This window comes from Moschus berezovskii, chromosome 23, assembly GCF_049115385.1.
Source record: "Moschus berezovskii isolate FMDL1 chromosome 23, NW_MosBer_1.0, whole genome shotgun sequence".
Lineage (NCBI taxonomy): Eukaryota > Metazoa > Chordata > Mammalia > Artiodactyla > Moschidae > Moschus > Moschus berezovskii.
This window is the reverse complement of record NC_142482.1, coordinates 54,175,587-54,192,788: the sequence shown is the minus strand read 5'-3', so window position 1 is coordinate 54,192,788 and position 17,202 is coordinate 54,175,587. Positions and strand designations below refer to the sequence as shown.

The 17,202-nt window shown below is 49.8% G+C and overlaps 1 protein-coding gene across 3 annotated transcripts in view; it reads right to left on the bottom strand.

The window, feature by feature from the left end:
* Positions 1 to 17,202, bottom strand: part of GFOD1 (Gfo/Idh/MocA-like oxidoreductase domain containing 1) — a 103,677-nt gene that overhangs the window by 38,291 nt on the left and 48,184 nt on the right. The window contains exon 1 of one of the 3 annotated variants that reach the window (XM_088831289.1): positions 13,723 to 15,215. The exons of the other annotated variants lie outside the window; for them this stretch is intronic. The gene's annotated coding sequence lies outside the window, so the exon portion shown is untranslated. Of the gene's footprint in view, positions 1 to 13,722; positions 15,216 to 17,202 lie in introns of those variants that run through there. 3 annotated transcript variants of the gene reach the window in all.

Here is a 17,202-nt window from a genome sequence, read left to right as displayed (position 1 = left end):
TGTGCACGCTCAGCTGTGTCTGACTCTTTGCCACCCCATGGACTGTAGTCCACCAGGCTCCTCTGACCATGGGATTTCCCAGGCAAGAATACTGGAGTGGCTTGCCATTTCCTTCTCCAGGGGATCTTCCTGACCCAGGGATTGCACCCATATCTCTTGCGTCTCTGCATTGGCAGGGAGATTCTTTACTACTGCGCCACTGGGAAGCCCTCCTTTATTGCATAACCTCAGGCATGTCTTACTTGTTTACATCACTGTCTGGTCCTTCAAGATGATTTTCTGTGCTCTATCTCAAATGCAGAGAAATTTTTGTTGACTGTCCAACTTTCTTCTTACAAATGTCTGGAGAGCCTCTTCTTTTATTTTTTTAAAAGACTTTTAAAGTTTTGGAAGACTTTAAAGTTCTTTTTAATACTTTCAATAACTTAAAAAATACGTTTCTAAAACATTTTAAAAGATAACACAGACCAGTCCTGTCCCAATGGAAGTATCACACAAGTTATAAGCACAAGCCACTTGTGGAATTTTAAATTTTCTAATAGTCTCATGGAAAAAGTTAAAACAAACATGTTTTATATTCTTCCAAATGAAGTGCCTGAAATCTGGTGCATATTTTACATTTATAGTACATCTTCATTTGGAATGGCTTCATTTCAAGTGCTCAGCAGACACACATGGTCAGTGGCTTGCGAATTGGATGCCACAGATATGAAAAGCCAATGACAAACCATGCACTGTGAGACCTTAAAGGAAGAAGTGGGGTTATACAGGAAAAAACATCAACATTAGAAACTATTTAAGTGGCAGATTCTGGGGCTTTGGAGGTCACGGTGGCGACATGGGTCATACTGAAGTTTGAGATGGAGTGAACCTGAGATCATCAGGGGAAGAGAGGACATTCAGAGCTTTCTTTTCTGCTATGGTTTCTACTTCCATCCTCCCTACTCCATGCACGGGCTTCCCAGGTGACCCAGTGGTAAAAAATCCACCTGCCAATTCAGGGTTCAATCCCTGGGTTGGGAAGATCCCCTGGAGAAGGAAATGGTAACCCACTCCAGTCTTCTTGCCTGGGAAATCCCATGGACAGAGAAGCCTGCTGGGCTATAGTCCATGGGGTTGCTGAAGAGTCACACATGACTTAGTGACTAAACAAACAACAACTCCATGCATGTCGGGGGTGGGACAGGACAGAGTCGAAAGAAAAGCAAAGAGTAGGTGAGGCTGAGTGATCACCACTCCTATTATTCATTTCTGCTTCAAGCTTGGGGCCCCACTCAGGAGTGGCCTGAACAGCCCGGGGGTGAGGATCTTCCTACTGATCCTGACCTCCCCTCCCCAGCTTTTGAAGTACCTTCTCTAGCTCCAAAAACGGGCCTTCTGCCTCTGCTCTTCAAGGAATATTACATTCTCCCAACTGTGATATTTTGGGTCTTTTTGGCAGGAGGTGGGCTGGGCAGGGGCGGAAATAACTCACGAATGTTCTCTGAACAAGGAATCAGGAAAATACAGACATCTGGCCCCAGGATTTTGCTGGCTCCAGGGACATCACAGTAAAGCCACTAACACTAATTGCTTTCACGTCTGCTCCCATTTCTAGTGGAAACAAAACGCCTCCCTGGCTAATGGAAAACTAAATGTCCACTTGCTGTTTGTTTACCAGGTTATGTAAGAATTCTCACTCCCACCACTCCTATCCCAGCCCCCACCTTGAAACCTTTTACAGGGCATCTTGCCCAAAGCCAGCAGGAGCCCCCCCATGCACAGAGAGGACCCTCGTATTCCTGCTGGGACGGCAGAACTCCCTCATCCCAGACTAAACCACTGCGGGGTGTCAGGGGAGGCAGCAAGGAGACAGACAAATGGAAAAGGGAAGGAATCCTACTTCTTTTTGATTCACACTTCCAGGAATATTTCTGATCCCTTATTTGACATGATGTGTCAAGATCTGAACCTCACCTTCTGAATTCAGACTTCTGACTGGCAAAGAAGGGAAAAATAGACATCCATCTGAAATTGGGGTTTAAGAAAATGGACTCTCAACCCATTGGGCCTAAGACAGTTGCCCTTTAAAACGACATGCAGTGACTCACTAGGAAGCATTCTTCGACTGCCACATTCTAGCTGGGTTGCCTGGGTTTACCCCATGGTAGAACTTATTACACAACATGCTCTATCTCCCCACTGACCACTGGCAGGACTGTATCTCACATACCTCTCTATCTCCAGCCCCAAGCAGGGGTCTCAGCAAAGCCTGTGTGCATTGCTTAGTCATGTCCAACTCCTTGTGACCCCATGGACTATAGCCTGCCAGGCTCCTCTGCTGCTAAGAATAAAAACTGTTTCCCAGTATCCCTTGCAGTACATTGGAACTTGGCCATGTGACTAAGTTCCAGCCAATAGGATATGAGTAGAAGTAAAGTGTAAATTTCCCATGGTGCAATTCTCCACCTCTCCCCTTCCTGTGTGAATACTGACAGAAGTGAGGCCATCTTGGGCCACGAAGCCAAAGACAACTCCCCAGCAATGTTGGTGCAACAAGACAGAGGCTCCTGGATCCTAGACAGCGTGGAATGTCAGACCTCTTTCAGAGGGGCTTCTGTGTAGGAACAAACTGTTATTTTGGAAAACTGGGTTATGGTAGCTAAAATTACATGCTTAGATTTGTTAAAGAAAAGAAAGGACAATACCCCTAAAACAGAGAACCCCACTGCAATGGTTATTTTATGTGTCAACTTGACTGGGCCACAGGGTGCCCAGACATGAGGTCAAACTTTATTCTGGGGTATCTGGGAGGGTGTTTCTGGATGAGATTAACCTCTGAACTGGTAGACTGGGCAAAGTAGATTGTTCTCCCTAATGTGAGTGGGCCTCATCTAATGAACTGAAGACCTCAGTCTGAATGCTGGGTAAGAGGGATCTCCTCCTGCCTGACTCTCTGAGCTGAGACCTCAGTCTTTCCCTGCCTTTGGACTCAAATACCAGCTCTTCTTGAGTCTCAAGCCTGTTGCCTTTCAAACTAGAACTTACACTGGACTTGGACTGGAACTACATCATGGGCTCTGCCAGGTTTCCAGCTTAGTGACTGCAGCTTCGGGACTCAGCCTCTGTAATTGCATGACCTAATCTTCTATGAGCCATCTCTTTTTTAACTCTTGGCAACCATGGGTCCGGCTGAAAGTTTACGGTTCTGTGACTAGAGAAGGAGAGAACTGACTTGGGGGAGGGAAGGGATAACCAGGGGTCTGTGCTACACCTATAATATTTGCTGAGACCCATGGGCTGAGACAGGGCTTTTATCTCCAGAAGCTGGAGATAAAAGTGGTGTGTAATAAGTGATTCTGTCAATGGTCAATGGGGAAACAGACAAGGCGTTGTCTAATTACATGATACTATGAGATACAGATAGATATAGACACAGATATAAATCTATACCTAATCAGTTTGATTCTCCAGAGAACCCTCACACAGGCACTATTTGGCTCTCATTCTGAGAAGCCAGCCTCTGGCTCTTCCTACCTCTCTTACTGCTGAAGAATCCCACACCCCTGACAAGATTACAGGCTCCCGGGATGCAGAGATACATCTTTTTCCCTCACTTACTTTTGTCTCCACCTCCCTCTGTACGCTGCTTACTCCAGGCTGGACACGGAGCAGCACTTCTTGGCCAGACTGACTTAAACACCTGAGTAAAGGATCACATTAAAAACAAAGCCGTTTGTCTCCTCTCTTTGGAGTGTCTTTGTAACACCCTGTTGCAATGGCCGAGAATGCTGTCCAAGATGGCCCAGTTCAGATAGCTTATCTTAGCGTCAAAACCTTCTCAAAGCAGAGGTTGGATTTTGTATAAATACCTTCAGTGTGGCCATGAGGCTCTATGTGGCAAAAGGAAAACTGGGGGGACATTAATTTGGAGGAAAGTTACGATGAAACCAGTGGGGTTCAGAGGATAAGCTATTGCAACAGATTTAGTCAGACAGCTTTTCCTGAGTCACCGAGCTCCACCAGCAGAGAACTGCAGACACAAACCCTTTGTCTAACGTGGCTGGTGATGAAATAGATAGGGTGACTCGACTCCCTCCCTCCTCACACCCTCCCAACCGACTCTCCAAGATTGCCCAACCAGAGAGCAGAAGTTCACAGAAGCTCTCTTCTTGGGTCAGCTCCCAAAGGATGGAGCGCTTGGCTTTGCTCCCAGATAAACTGTGATCCGGCGAAGGTATGCGAGAAGCGTGCCCTTCGCTACCCGACACCACAGAAGGGAGAGCCGCCAAGCACCCCCAGGAGCGTTTGTCTCCAGGTAGAGAATGTTTACGAACTGACAGTTTTACTCTCCAGCTGAGGAAATAGCTGCCTGGTCAGAACACAATTGAACATGACCTTGGGCCCCAGTTAGGCAGGCGGAGGTTAACTGCCTTTCCTCCTCGGGCTGGAGGCAGGCAGGGCCCATCATCTGCTTGTGCCTAATTACATTTTCTGCACAATACAGCAAGCACCTTATCTCGGGCAGCGAAGCCAGCTTCCTCTGGTTTCTCCCTCTGGTTTGAAGCAGAAGTTTGATAAGGGCACATTTCACTTACAGAAAAAAAAAAAGAAAAGCCACTGTTAATTGTGACGAGAAGGTGTTCTGTCTACTGGTACTTTTTCTTCCAGTAAAGGTTGACGTTTGCCTGCTGGCAGGGAGAAAAGAGAAGGCAGCCACGAGAAGGAGCTCAGAAGGGGAACTTCGGAAATGAAGGGAAGTAGGACAGCAGATCGGAATGAAATCCTCAAGCAAACGAGAGATTTCATCAACGGGAGACGGTGTGAGGCCGGCACAGACCCCGAGCTCTTCACCTTCAGCATCTTCAGTGTCCGCCTTGGTTGCGCTGAGCCATTTGCTTACTGAAATGCTCTCTTATCTGGCGATGACTTTATTGCCTTTTGCCTTCAATCTTTCCCAGCATCAGGGGCTTTTCTAAAGCTTTTGGGGCAATGACACATATTTATTATTTTGTTTTTGTCAACAACCCAGAAAAACCCGAAGAGGAAAATTAAACTCTGAGTCCCATCAAACACCCATCACTAAGTTACATGACCGCTACATCCAATGGTGTTCTTACGTAGGAAGAGGGATAGATTTATAGGTAAGAAATAGCTTAAGAGTGAGTTTACCACACAGCAGCTTCAGTAAAGAGGATTCCAGTATTGGAACTCGACAGATAAGAAAGAAACTGAAATGAAACAGAACCCACTGAGTTCCTGAAAAGACTCACATTTTGAGCCTGGCAGGATTCTGAAGGCAGGATGGGCGTCCAAGGCCAACTGAGGCAAATGATGTCAGAAAGGCAGGTGTGTGGTTAGTCACTCAGTCGTGTCCGACTCTTTGTGACCCTTTGGACTACAGTCTGCCAGGATCCTCTATCCAAGGGATTCTCCATGCAACAGTGCTGGAGTGAGTTGCCATTTCCTCCTCCAGGGGATCTTCCTGACCCAGGGATTGATACTGTGTCTCCCGCATTGCAGGTGGATTCTTTACCCACTGAGCCATCAGGGGCTTCTTTAAAAAGGCAGGTAACTCAGGGAAATAAAATCCCGGGGCCTAAGAGGTCTGAACTCTTTTCCCTGACATTCTGGAGACATCCCTTCGGTCAAGATAAGGGAGGCGTGCTCTGGATTCAGCTGCCCAGGGCTAGGCTCTAACACCCACGGTGGTTCACCCTGCATTTGGGTGGATTAGCAGACCTCTGAAGAAGGGAGCATGTACGCAGTGCTGGTAAATTCTGACAGTAACAAGGCAAGTGGAGAGGAGGGCGCTGGTCACCAAGAATGCTGGCAGGAGGAAAGCAGGGAACAGTGTGAAAGCTCAGGATTCATGTCAGAGGGCTCCCGGGAGAGACCAGCGGAGGTCTGACCAGTCTGGATGAAGAAGGAGAGAAAGAGCCAAGGAGGAAGAGAAGGGTGGGGAGAAAAGACATGTCTGGCTGCCCTGATACTGAGAACCAAAACCTTACCTACCCCCAACCCCACCCCTCACCCTCTGTCTGGACAACTAAGTGCCCATCTTTATTCAAAGCACCTTGACTTGAAGGTGACAGCGGAAATGCTTTCAAAGTAACCAGGGCCTCGTACCCTCTGGCACAGTAAGGCCTCAAGCTCTCACCAGGCACAGCTAGGGCCCTCCCAACAGCCAAGTTCACGTGTAGCCCTCTCACCCGCTGGCCTTGCCTCCCATCCCTGCCAGAAGGAACAAGGAGCAACAGATGGAAGGTTCCAGGAAAAGGGACACCTAGGACCAGAGAAGTCAGCTGTGAAAACAGCAGCTCCGGGCCGGCCTCTGCCCATCAGCCCGCCTCGTCCTCCATGGGGTGAGGATGCACAGATACCCCAGCTGTCGGTCCTCCCCTGGTTACCTCGGCGGCCTCTTCTCCTCAGACACAGGGACAGAGTGTCACCTGGGAGAACTCCTGCCGCACAGAAAGGTCGGCGGATGGCCCCACGGACAAAGGCCTGTCCTCCTAGCCTGCGATAGGAACCATGCTTGTGGGTGAAAGAGCATCTCGGCATTTTCTTCTCCCAACAAATTAAAGTGAGACTTCCCCCACTGACAGCCTCTGGTTAGAGAGCTGGGCTAAGCCTTTGTTTCCGAGGCTGTGCAGAGTCGCTCGGCACACGGACTTCGGAACCAGGATGCCCAGTTCTGGCTCTGCTGCGTTCTCAAGTTCTTCGTGCCCTTGCTTCCTCCTCTGTAAAATGGGGCGAATGCTCACAGCTACCTTAGAGCTATTGCATGGATAAAAGGAGAAGGTCCTCAAGGAGTGCCGAGCACAGTTCCAGGACTCAGGTAGGGCCACGAGACCACTAATCCCACCGAGCCCATAACATGCGTTAGGGGCCAAACTGTGTCCCTGGAAATTCAGATGCAGACGTCCTCACCCCCCAGGACCTCAGAATGTGACTGCACTTGGAGCCAGGGTCTTTCAAGAGGTAGTTAGTCATGAGGGTGGGCCCTAACCCAGCATGACTGGTGTCCTTAAAAGTTGGAGAGATTAGGACACAGACGTGTAAAGAAGGAAGTCCACATGAAGACACAGGGGGAAGGAGGCTGTCTACAAGCCAAGGGCAGAGGCCTCAGAAGAAACCAACCGTGCCAACACCTTGATCTCAGACTTATAGCCTTCAGACCGTGAGGAAATAAATGTTGCTGAAGCAACTCCATCTATGGTACTCTGTCATGGCAACCCTGGCAAACTAAGACACGCAAAGGTTGACTATTATTTTAGCAGAACTGATGTTCAACCAGTGTGAATCCACATGGAAGCAGAGCCAGCGTTGCATCCAATTGGTGATATCAGATATAAAATATGTTTAACATGCGCCCCCTCCCACGTCGCGTTAGTCTTATCCCAGTGGTGCCAGTCCCTGGATAAGAGAATCAGCCTTTGGATGCACAATCAACGAGAACTTCTCTGCTTTCCACTCCCCACATCTTACCCTCTCTTCTGGGCTCACACAGTCCAGAGTCCCACAACATCTGAGCACCTCTGCCTCCTTTCTTTGAAGCATGAAAGTTGCAACAGAGACGAGGTGAAGGGGGCTGCTCCGAGCAAGGCCACCTCCAAATCCGCATCTGAGAAGCCCTTGGGATCCTGTCTGCCTCAGAGAGTGTAGCATCTGAGGGATGTGACACGGTTGCCATAACGACAAGCATGCTGTTTGCTCAGCACCATTCAGTCCTCTAGGCAGTCTCAGTGGCATCCGCTGTATGCACAAGAAGCCCGGGGAAATCTGAACTGGGCAAGAAGTTGTACTAGAGCACCGAGTGCACCCAGGCTGATGCCCCCACCCCCCGCCCCGGCTCTGTCATCATGTTGGCCTTGGCCATCAAGTCCCCCAAAGTCTGCCCCCAAGACTATGTTCTGCTGTCTCCTGGCACGCGCCCTCTCTCTCTTGTAGGTTTCCAGCCACAAGGTTTGGTGGAGCATTTGCCCACGGTGCCCTGACCCTTTCACACTCCTTTGGGCAGCTGGAAAAGGGAACAGAGGTAAACTTTCAGGCTCACAAATCTTCCCAGGGACAGGTGGCGGGGGGCGTAGGTCACCACTTGCTGGGGACTGTTTAGCTGCCAGTGGTCTCCACTCTCTCCTGCCACCAAGGTACTCGAGCCCAGCCAGAGTTGGCCAGGACAATGAAGCATGCATTTGTCAGCCAAGGATGATCAAAAGAAGAGGTCTGGTCCAAGACAAACTATCAAAATCTTTTCTAATGGAAGGTACCCATGGAGGCATTAGGTCCAGAAGGGCTGGGAACTCCCACATGGCTAGAATTCAGTTCTTCACTCTTGTTATCCAAAGTAAGCCAAGGGTGAGGCAACCTGAAAAGAATGTCCGAGCATTCTTTGGCCAAACTGGGGGTAGGAAGGAAAACACTGCTCTGAAGCATGCAACCGTCCCCTCCCACGAAGGCCACACCAGCTCCCACCGCCCAGCCCGTCCGACAGCCTGCTCTCCTCTCAAACAAGCGCATGGGTGAACCAACCCACTGCAGGTCCAAACCTGCAGATCAGCCCCCAAGACTCCGCTGAGCAAACCAGGTTCAATCTCAGAGTTCAGTTTGGCTCTGTCTTTCGAACAGATTACTGAGAACAGAAGCGCCTTTGGGAATGATGCAGCATAAAGATGCTCACACAAAGAGGCTAGTAAGAAAGGCAGAAGAGGGACTTCCCTGGTGGTCCAGGGGCTAAGACTCCACGCTCCCAACGCAGGGGGCCAGGGTTCAATCCCTGGTAAGGAAATGAGACCTCGCATGCCACGCCTAAGACCCAGTGCAGCCAAATAAGTATTTTTTAAAAGTTAAAAAAAGGAAAGGAAAGGCATGAGATGGATCAGCCCCTAAAACATTCCAGAAATCAGGTTCTGGGGTCTAAAGGTGATGTTTTCCTCTGCTTAACAGTTGCCAAAGCAAACCACATTTAGTTCTACAAACAGAGAAGGACTTGTTAATACCAGTCCCAACACTTGTTAATACCACTGGACTTGTTAATAGCAGTCCGATGCAACTTTTGTCTACCTGTAGAAGGCGGCCACCTAAGAGGAGGCTTCTCTGTCCCCTGGTCAGGCTAACTGGCACTGAGCCATTTCTAAGCACACCCTAATATGCCATGGGCTCTGGGGAGACCAGCAGAGAAAGACAAAGCACGGCCCTGTTCATTAGCCTCTTGCCCTGTGGACGGGGAGGACGCATGTGCATATTTGGGAATGACTGGAGATGGCAGTGCGGTCACGCAGGACAGAGGGCCAGATCGCGTGACACAGGCATCAGTGCTTAAGAATTTGAAGAGCGCCCGAGTCAGCCAGCCCCGCTGCACATCCACCCAGCTAAACACAGCTAGCCAGCAGAGACTGCACAGGCTGACCAGCCGAGCTGCTGCTCTGAAACAGGGTGGGAAGGGTGTCTGGCAGCCCAGGGTGGTCACAGCTGTTTCTGGCCGGACACCCTACCCGGCACGGTGTCGGGGACAGCGAGTCTGAGAGCAAACCCCGGCATCGCCACTCGCTACTTGCGTGACCTCAGGCCCTTCTCACAGGATCCCCGGGGCCTCCACAACCCCAGCTGTCCGTGGAGATGGATAAACAGCATCCACGTCACTGGTGGTCGTGGAGAGGGCCTGGCACGCAGGAAGTGCCTGATACACGTCAGCTGTCAAGACCACGGGCCTGGACTTGTACAGGATGTCCCTCAGCTGATGCCAGCAATCAGGATATTCAGTCTGAGGCGGCTGACAGATTCAGTAAGAGCAAGGAATTTTCATTTTAAACAAGACAAGGGAGGGAGGTTATTTACATAACAGAACCAGACTCACAGACATAGAAAACCAAGTCAAGAAGTTAAACCAGAGTTACCAGAGGGGAAAGGGAGTCGGGGAGGGATAAACTGGGAGCTTGGGGTTAACAGATACACACCACTATGTATCAAATAAATAACAAGGACCTACAGAACAGCACAGGGAGCTATATTCAGTCTCTTACAATAACCTACAATGGAGAAGAATAAATATATATATATATATGGATATGGATAACTGAATCACTTTGCTATACACCTGAAACTAACTTAATATTGTAAATTAACTATATTTCAATTTTTTTAAAAAAAAAAAAAAGGCAAGGGAGGGAGAGGCCTTAGAATGCCATGACTATGGTGTTAGTCAGAAAAGGCTGTAACTCAGAGTGATGGCCATTGTCACCCCAACTCACATGGTTAGAAGCAGAAGGCCACCTGCTGTGCCCGCGGGTGACCAGCGGCTGCAGTGTCCAAGCAGGGGACAGACTCAGCCTTGAAGGGAAAGGGCACCGGGATGATGTCCTGGGACACCTAGCGGCAGGGAAGGAGCCCACCTGTCTACTACGAGGATGCGCTGTTCACGGCCTGGCTTCGGGTTGCTCCCCAGCACTGTGGCCCTCCGTGGCAAGGACACTTAAAACACACTGCAGAGGCTGGACCAGACAGCCTCCCTTTCTCACGCCCTCTTAAGAGTTGATCCCCTGCCCCTCTCCACTCTCCCCAGAACTTGAACACACGGGTCTCCTCACGAGATCGCTCTAGCACACACCTGCTTACGGGAAATGTGACCTTTCTGTGCAGCCTGTCCGCCCTGCCCTTCCACCCACGGAGAGCCTTCATCCCTGGCATCCCCTCCACGGGAGGGCGTTCCCTCTACGGACATGAAGGCAGCATGGCTGAGCCAGCCCACCTCTTTCACCCACCTTGTCTTGGCCACCCAAGCTCAGAACACAACACAAAGCTCTCAGCACCTTGATGCCACCAGGGGTGGTCCAGCCCTGCAGGTAGCTGCAGCCCTGGGATACATTCCCATCCTCATCTTCCCTCGAGGTGGAGCATCTGTCCACATCTGGAACCACAATGGAGTGGGGAGGATGTGGCTTTAAGTAACAGATGAGAACCTGTGGGGTTTGGCTTCAATACCTGAGGAAGCTGACTGATTTGATGGCTCACTTCCTCAGCAGGTGAAGATCTGTTCTGAACCATGGAAAGGGCTAAATGAGATGATGAACGCAAAGCATGCAGTTTAGTGTTTGGCACATGAAGGCCACTCACCTCCCTATCATTAGCGTCGTTATCTGCATGTTTATTAGGATCAGTGTTCAGTTTTCTATTCATTCATTCAACAAACACTGACCGTGTGTTTCTAGCATCAACCACGTGCCAGGCAAACATGTGCCTGTCCTTCCTCCTGGAACTTAGGGTCTTGTTGGGGAGTCAGTGGAGAAACAAGTAAATAGAAAGAGATAGCATGTCAGGTCGTGGAAGGTCTGGGAAGTAATCAAACGCAGTTTGTGACAGAGAATAATGAGAGGGGACGTCCTGTCGATAGCGAGACCAGGGAAGCGCTTGCTGAAGTGATATTTAAGCTAAAATCTTAAGGATGAGAAGAAGTGAGAGGAAGGAGAGCATACAGGATGGTCCTGGGGCGTGTGGAAGCGTGGCGGGTCCAAAACATGACAGAGGTCAATCTGGCCGGTAAGTCATCACAGAGGAAAGTGTCCCTAAGTGAAGGGGGAGAGCGGGCAGCGGATAGAGCTGTCGGCCGCAGAAGGAGGTTTGATTCTGATCCTGAGGGTGATGGGAAGGCTCTGAAAGGTTTTAACAGCTGTATTATACTTTCTTCAATTATTCACAGCAAACATTTCTATCTATCCATTATTGAGTACTCCACATGTGCCAGGCTTTGCAGTAAGAGTTTCACGTGCATTATCTAAGCGATACGGCAACGATGGGCACCGGGGGCAGAAAGGTGGACAGACTGGAGATGCACAGGCGAGCCAAGAGTGGTTCGGCTTCGCTGGCAGGGTGAATGGGGCCCAGGGAGAGCCAGCTCTGACACGGCCATTGCACTAGTTCTCCAACTACTTACATGATCGTAATTATCATCTCCACAACCGTTACTCAACCAAAGGACAGGATTAACTCAATCGGTCAACCTGTTTATAAAGCACCAACTATAAACATGACACTTTGAAGGACAATGTGTTCAATAAGAAGCATGACCTAGGTTACCCCACACTCCAGCGTACTCTAGGACTCCATGCTGGGTATTCCTACTGCCAACGGCTGAGACTAGAAATAGTTTCCAAAACAAACTGACAACTGCCCAGTAGTCCAACTGATCTAAGGCAGCTCCAAGAGCAAGTCCGACCAAGGTCCATGTAGTCAAAGCTATTGTTTTTCCAGCAGTCATGTATGGATGGGAGAGTTGGACCACAAAGAAGGCTGAGTGCCAAAGAATTGATGCTTCCAAACTGTAGTGCTAGAGAAGACTCTTGAGAGTCCCTTGGACTGCAAGGAGATCCAACCAATCAATTCCAAAGGAAATCAACCCCTGAATATTCATTGAAAGGACTGACGCTGAAGCTCCAATACTTTGGCCACCTCATGAAAAGAGCCCACTCATTGGAAAAGGCCCTGATGCTGGGAAAGACTGAAGGCAAAAGAAGAAGGGGTCAGCAGAAAATGAGATGGTTAGACAGTATCCCTGACTCAATGGATGTGAATCTGAGCAAACTCTGGGAGACAGTGAAGGACAGGGGAGCCTGGCATGCTGCAGTTCATGGGGTCACAAAGAGCTGGACATGATTTAATGACTGATCATCAACAACAACCAAGAACAAAGCCAGGAGACAAACCTAGAGGCCCAAAGTACCAGTGCTGTTACCAATGCAGCGATGCCACTGGCGCAGGCGGCGTTACTCAGCCTGGAAGGGTTCTTATGGTGTCAAGCAGCCCGTCAGACAAAGACCCAGGACAAGGTCAACTCAAAACAGCAACAAAGCCGTCAGCCCAGGGACAGCTTCTCATAAATGCAGCAGGTAAAGAAATCCTGGGACATGGAGCTCTTTCCAGCACAGCTTGAATAATGCCATCCATCACCACATCATTGCTGAAACAATAACATGTGTCTGGTTTGGGAGCCTGCTGGGAGATGATTAAGTTGAGAGAGCATAATCTACCCTCAGTGGAGCGCACACACACTCATGTTAGTAAGGATGTGTTCTGGAAGAGGTGGACCACACTTGTCAATGTACAGGTGAATTTCACAACAATAAGCAGAAGGCACACGAGGAAATGAAAAAAAAAGGGGAGAAGAGAAAGGGACTTCCTACAAATGCCTTGGGTCTCCCATCCTCTCGAGCCTGGGAGGATGGTCTGACTGGTAGGCAAGGAGAGAGAAAGGCATCAATCAGGCTTCCCTGATCTGGCTGCAGCCTCAGACCTGGACTGAGGCTGTCATTTTTAGAAGCCAGCCACTCACCTACTCTAAAATCTACACCAAAGCCACTGCAGGAGACAGGCAAGACTATAAATAAGAAAATAGGGAAATGCACAGGAAAAAAAAATGAAGGCTGGAACTGCAGGAAACTGTCACTTCTTGGGTGGGCATCTGTCCCTCTCTCATTAATTTCTCCTCCGAGATGCAGAAGTCCAACCCAGACACAGAGTCTGACTGACACAGCTGATCAAATTAGGTCTTTCTGTAGAATATGCAGCCATGTGCATGATTCCCCTAGCACAGAAGAAATTTTACTTGGTTTAATCCTTGTCTTCAGTCTGCTCACCCTTCTTTTAACAGAACAAGCCAAGTCAGGCGGCCCCTGACATCGTGAAAATTATTAATGTGGATACCCTAAAAAGTGGCACAGAGAAGTTTGCCCAAATTCAAACACATACCACCACTTGAAGGACTCTCTCTCCTAAAGCCCACAGTACTGGTTTCATCAGCCACCACCGCTTCTTGTTTCTTATTCAATGCTTCCTTGGAATCAAAAGATGGTGAAGTTGAAAGGTATCTTAGAAACCAAGCTGTCCAGGACTCCTATTCAAAATGAAGGAGCAGACCCGGCAAGGATGATGCTCGAGCGGCACATATCTGGCAGAGCTGGAAAGAACAGCAAGGTCTCCTGAGCCCTGTTCTACATCTTCCTGAACACTGGGGACTGTTTCTCAGCCTTTTCTACTCAGCTATCAATAATGCAGACCCCTAGGAGGAAGCCCAACAGGTGCCAAAGGTCACAGGGCATTCAAAATGTGTCCCAACGATTGTCTGTTGTGTGTTTCCTGTCCGGACTGTATAGTTACGGAGCTCTGGCAGGTGGTTCCTGGTTTTGTGGGATGTTTTCTTAAGTTCCCACCCAGGAGAAGGCTTGGCATGGGGGTAAACAGTCAGATGGCTCAGACTCAAGCCTGGGCTGCCGTGCTGGACTTCTCCTGAATTTCCTGCTGAAGAAAGAACTTGGAAAGAAAGATTCGTGACAGTTTAAGAGAAAGGTGTCCTTCCAAAAGGTGACGGATGTGGCTGAGGCTTGGAGATGATGATTCTGAGGAGGGTACTGCTGCTGCTGCTGCTAAGTCGCTTCAGTCGTGTCCGACTCTGTGCGACCCCATAGACGGCAGCTGACCAGGCTCCGCCGTCCCTGGGATTCTCCAGGCAAGAACACTGGAGTGGGTTGCCATTTCCTTCTCCAATGTGTGAAAGTGAAAAGTGAAAGTGAAGTCGCTCAGTTGTGTCCGACTAGTAGCGACCCCATGGACTGCAGCCTACCAGGCTCCTCTGTCCATGGGATTTTCTAGGCAAGAGTACTGGAGTGGCTTGCCATTGCCTTCTCCGGAGGAGGGTACAGACAGTTTCAGAAGTTTGTGCTCTTCCCCAGGGTGGGGAGGGAAAGCTTCCGGAGGTCTACTCTGAGGGTGGAGTGAAGGCAAGCGACGTCTGCACTTGCTCCTCGCTGTGCTGCCGGGGACTGATCCTCACGTCCCACTCTGCCACCATCCTCTGCCCCCAGGACTCTGGCAGGAGTTCTCACTCTCCCTGCTTCTGCCCCTGCACTCGGCTAACCCAGGGCACGAAGCGGGGCACCAGGTCACGTCACCGCCCTGCCACCGACCCTCCGGTGGCTTTGCAGCGCGGCTAATATGGAATCTGAGTCCTCACCGTGGCTTCCCGGGCGTCCCCGGTGCCTCCCTCCCCCAGAGCCCAGCCCCTCCTCTGACTCTGCCCCCCTCAGTCTCTCCCTGGGCTCCCCTGTCACAGAGCATCTGAAACTGGCTCCCGCCCCTCTGTGCGCCCCATCCGCGGCATCCAACCTGTGAACGTCCCCAGGCAGTCGCAGGTCTGGCTTCCTGCAGATCTCCACTCGAGGGTCAGCGAGCCCAAGGGAGCCAGCCCCACCCGCCTCCCCACGGCCCCATCACCGACCCCTGTCCACTCTGCTCTCAGACAAGGCACCCATCCCAGCTGAGGGGCCGCAGTCACCCCTCGGGGCTCCTCCTCCCCAACTGGCAGCTCTCAGCTCCAAGTGGGCAGGACTTGGTCTGTCTGCTGTCTTGTCTCCAGTGACAACAGGCATGCAGAAGGCACTTAATACACGCTTGTTGGCCTGCATGGAACTGAAACCACACCTTAAAAAAAAAAAAAAAAAAACTAGGTCTGGATGAAGAAAAGACCATTTTTTACTGGAGAATCCAAGGCCAGTTGGATCCTCTGGGTTCATAGACCTGTTTCCGAATAAAGATCCTTCCATCTGTCCACATAGCCCTGCGTCTGAAGGGTGACAACCAAGTCTCAGGGAACATGGCTGCAAGGCCTGGCGGGGAGGCTGAGGGAGTGGGATCAGACCTCGACTTCCTGGAGGGGCCGGGCCTCCAGGGCACAACATCCCAACTCCGTGACAGCAAGGGCACGTGTGTTTTCTTATTCCAACATGGCTGTGTTCAGTCACTCAGTGGTGTCCACTCTCTGTGACCCCGTGGACTGCAGCCCACCAGGCACTTCTGTCCATGGGATTTCCCAGGCAAGCATACTGGACTGGGTTGCCATTTCCTTCTCCAGGGGATCTTCCCAACCCAGGGACCGAACCCGCATCTCCTGTACTGACAGGCAACTTCTTAACCACTGGGCCACCAGAGAAGTGCATGCCACTGATTTGTATCACATAGAAATGCAATTAAAGAGCTGCGCACACGCTCTCTAAGTCTCTGGAATAAACTTGGTCAGGTATCTAACCTTTCCGGAGTTTACACTGCAGGCTGACAGACCTCTCCTTCAACAAAGGGGCTGACTTGCCGAGTCTTTCAGAGGAAGCAGGCACAGGGCCACCTTCCTCCACGTGGAAGTGTGGCATGGCGCTACAGCAACGCGGCAGTATGTTTCAAGAGTGAAAGTGAAATCACTCAGTCATGTCCAACTCTTTGCGACCCCATGGACTGTAGCCCACCAGGCTCCTCAGTCCATGGGATTTTCCAGGCATGAATACTGTGTGGATTGCTATTCCCTTCTCCAGAGATGGAACCTGGGTCTCCTGCATTGCAGGCAGATTCTTTACCATTTGAGCTACAGGGAAGACCTTTTTTAAGAGTAGTTGTTTTAAATTTCATGCCCAGGAATTGCCTTTAGAAGAATTCACTCTAAACAGGATGTACAAACCAGGCAAAAAGCTCTTTGCTTAGATATTCACCCAAGTACAATTTATAATAGAAAAAAGCTGGAAACAACCTAGGACTGATAACTCACATAAAATTCTAAGCCCAACAGGGAACTCTGCTCAATATTCTGTAATGACTCAAACGGGGAAAGCTTTTGAAAAAGAATAGATACAATTTATGTCTAACTGAATCACTCTGCTATACACCTGAAACCAACACAACATTGTAAATCAATGATACTCTAATTCAAAATAGGGCTTCCCAGGCAACTCACTGGTAAAGAATGTTCCTGCACTGGCCAAAGGAGACATGGGTTTAATCCCTGGGTTGGGAAGATCCCCAGGAAAGGGAATGGCAACCCATTCCAGTATTCTTGCCTGAAGAATCCCATGGACAGAGTTGCCTAGCAGGCCACAGTCCATGGGGTCCAAAGAGTTGGATGTGACCAAAGACACACAAAAACACCCATTAACTAATATAAAATAAACAATTTTCAAAAATCATAGAAACAAAAATTCTTAGCCCAGTGCCTGGCACACAGGGAGTACTCCATAAGGAATATATATACCATCTTATTGTGAGTAAATAAAGTGTGGTACACTGTAGGATGGACCCTTCAAGCTTTCTCTTCCCTCCCCATACTGATGCAGTCACATGCCTATAAAAATCCAAGGAAAAGAAAACTAGACAAACACCCTTCAGCAGGAGACACTCTATGCACCTGTGTCT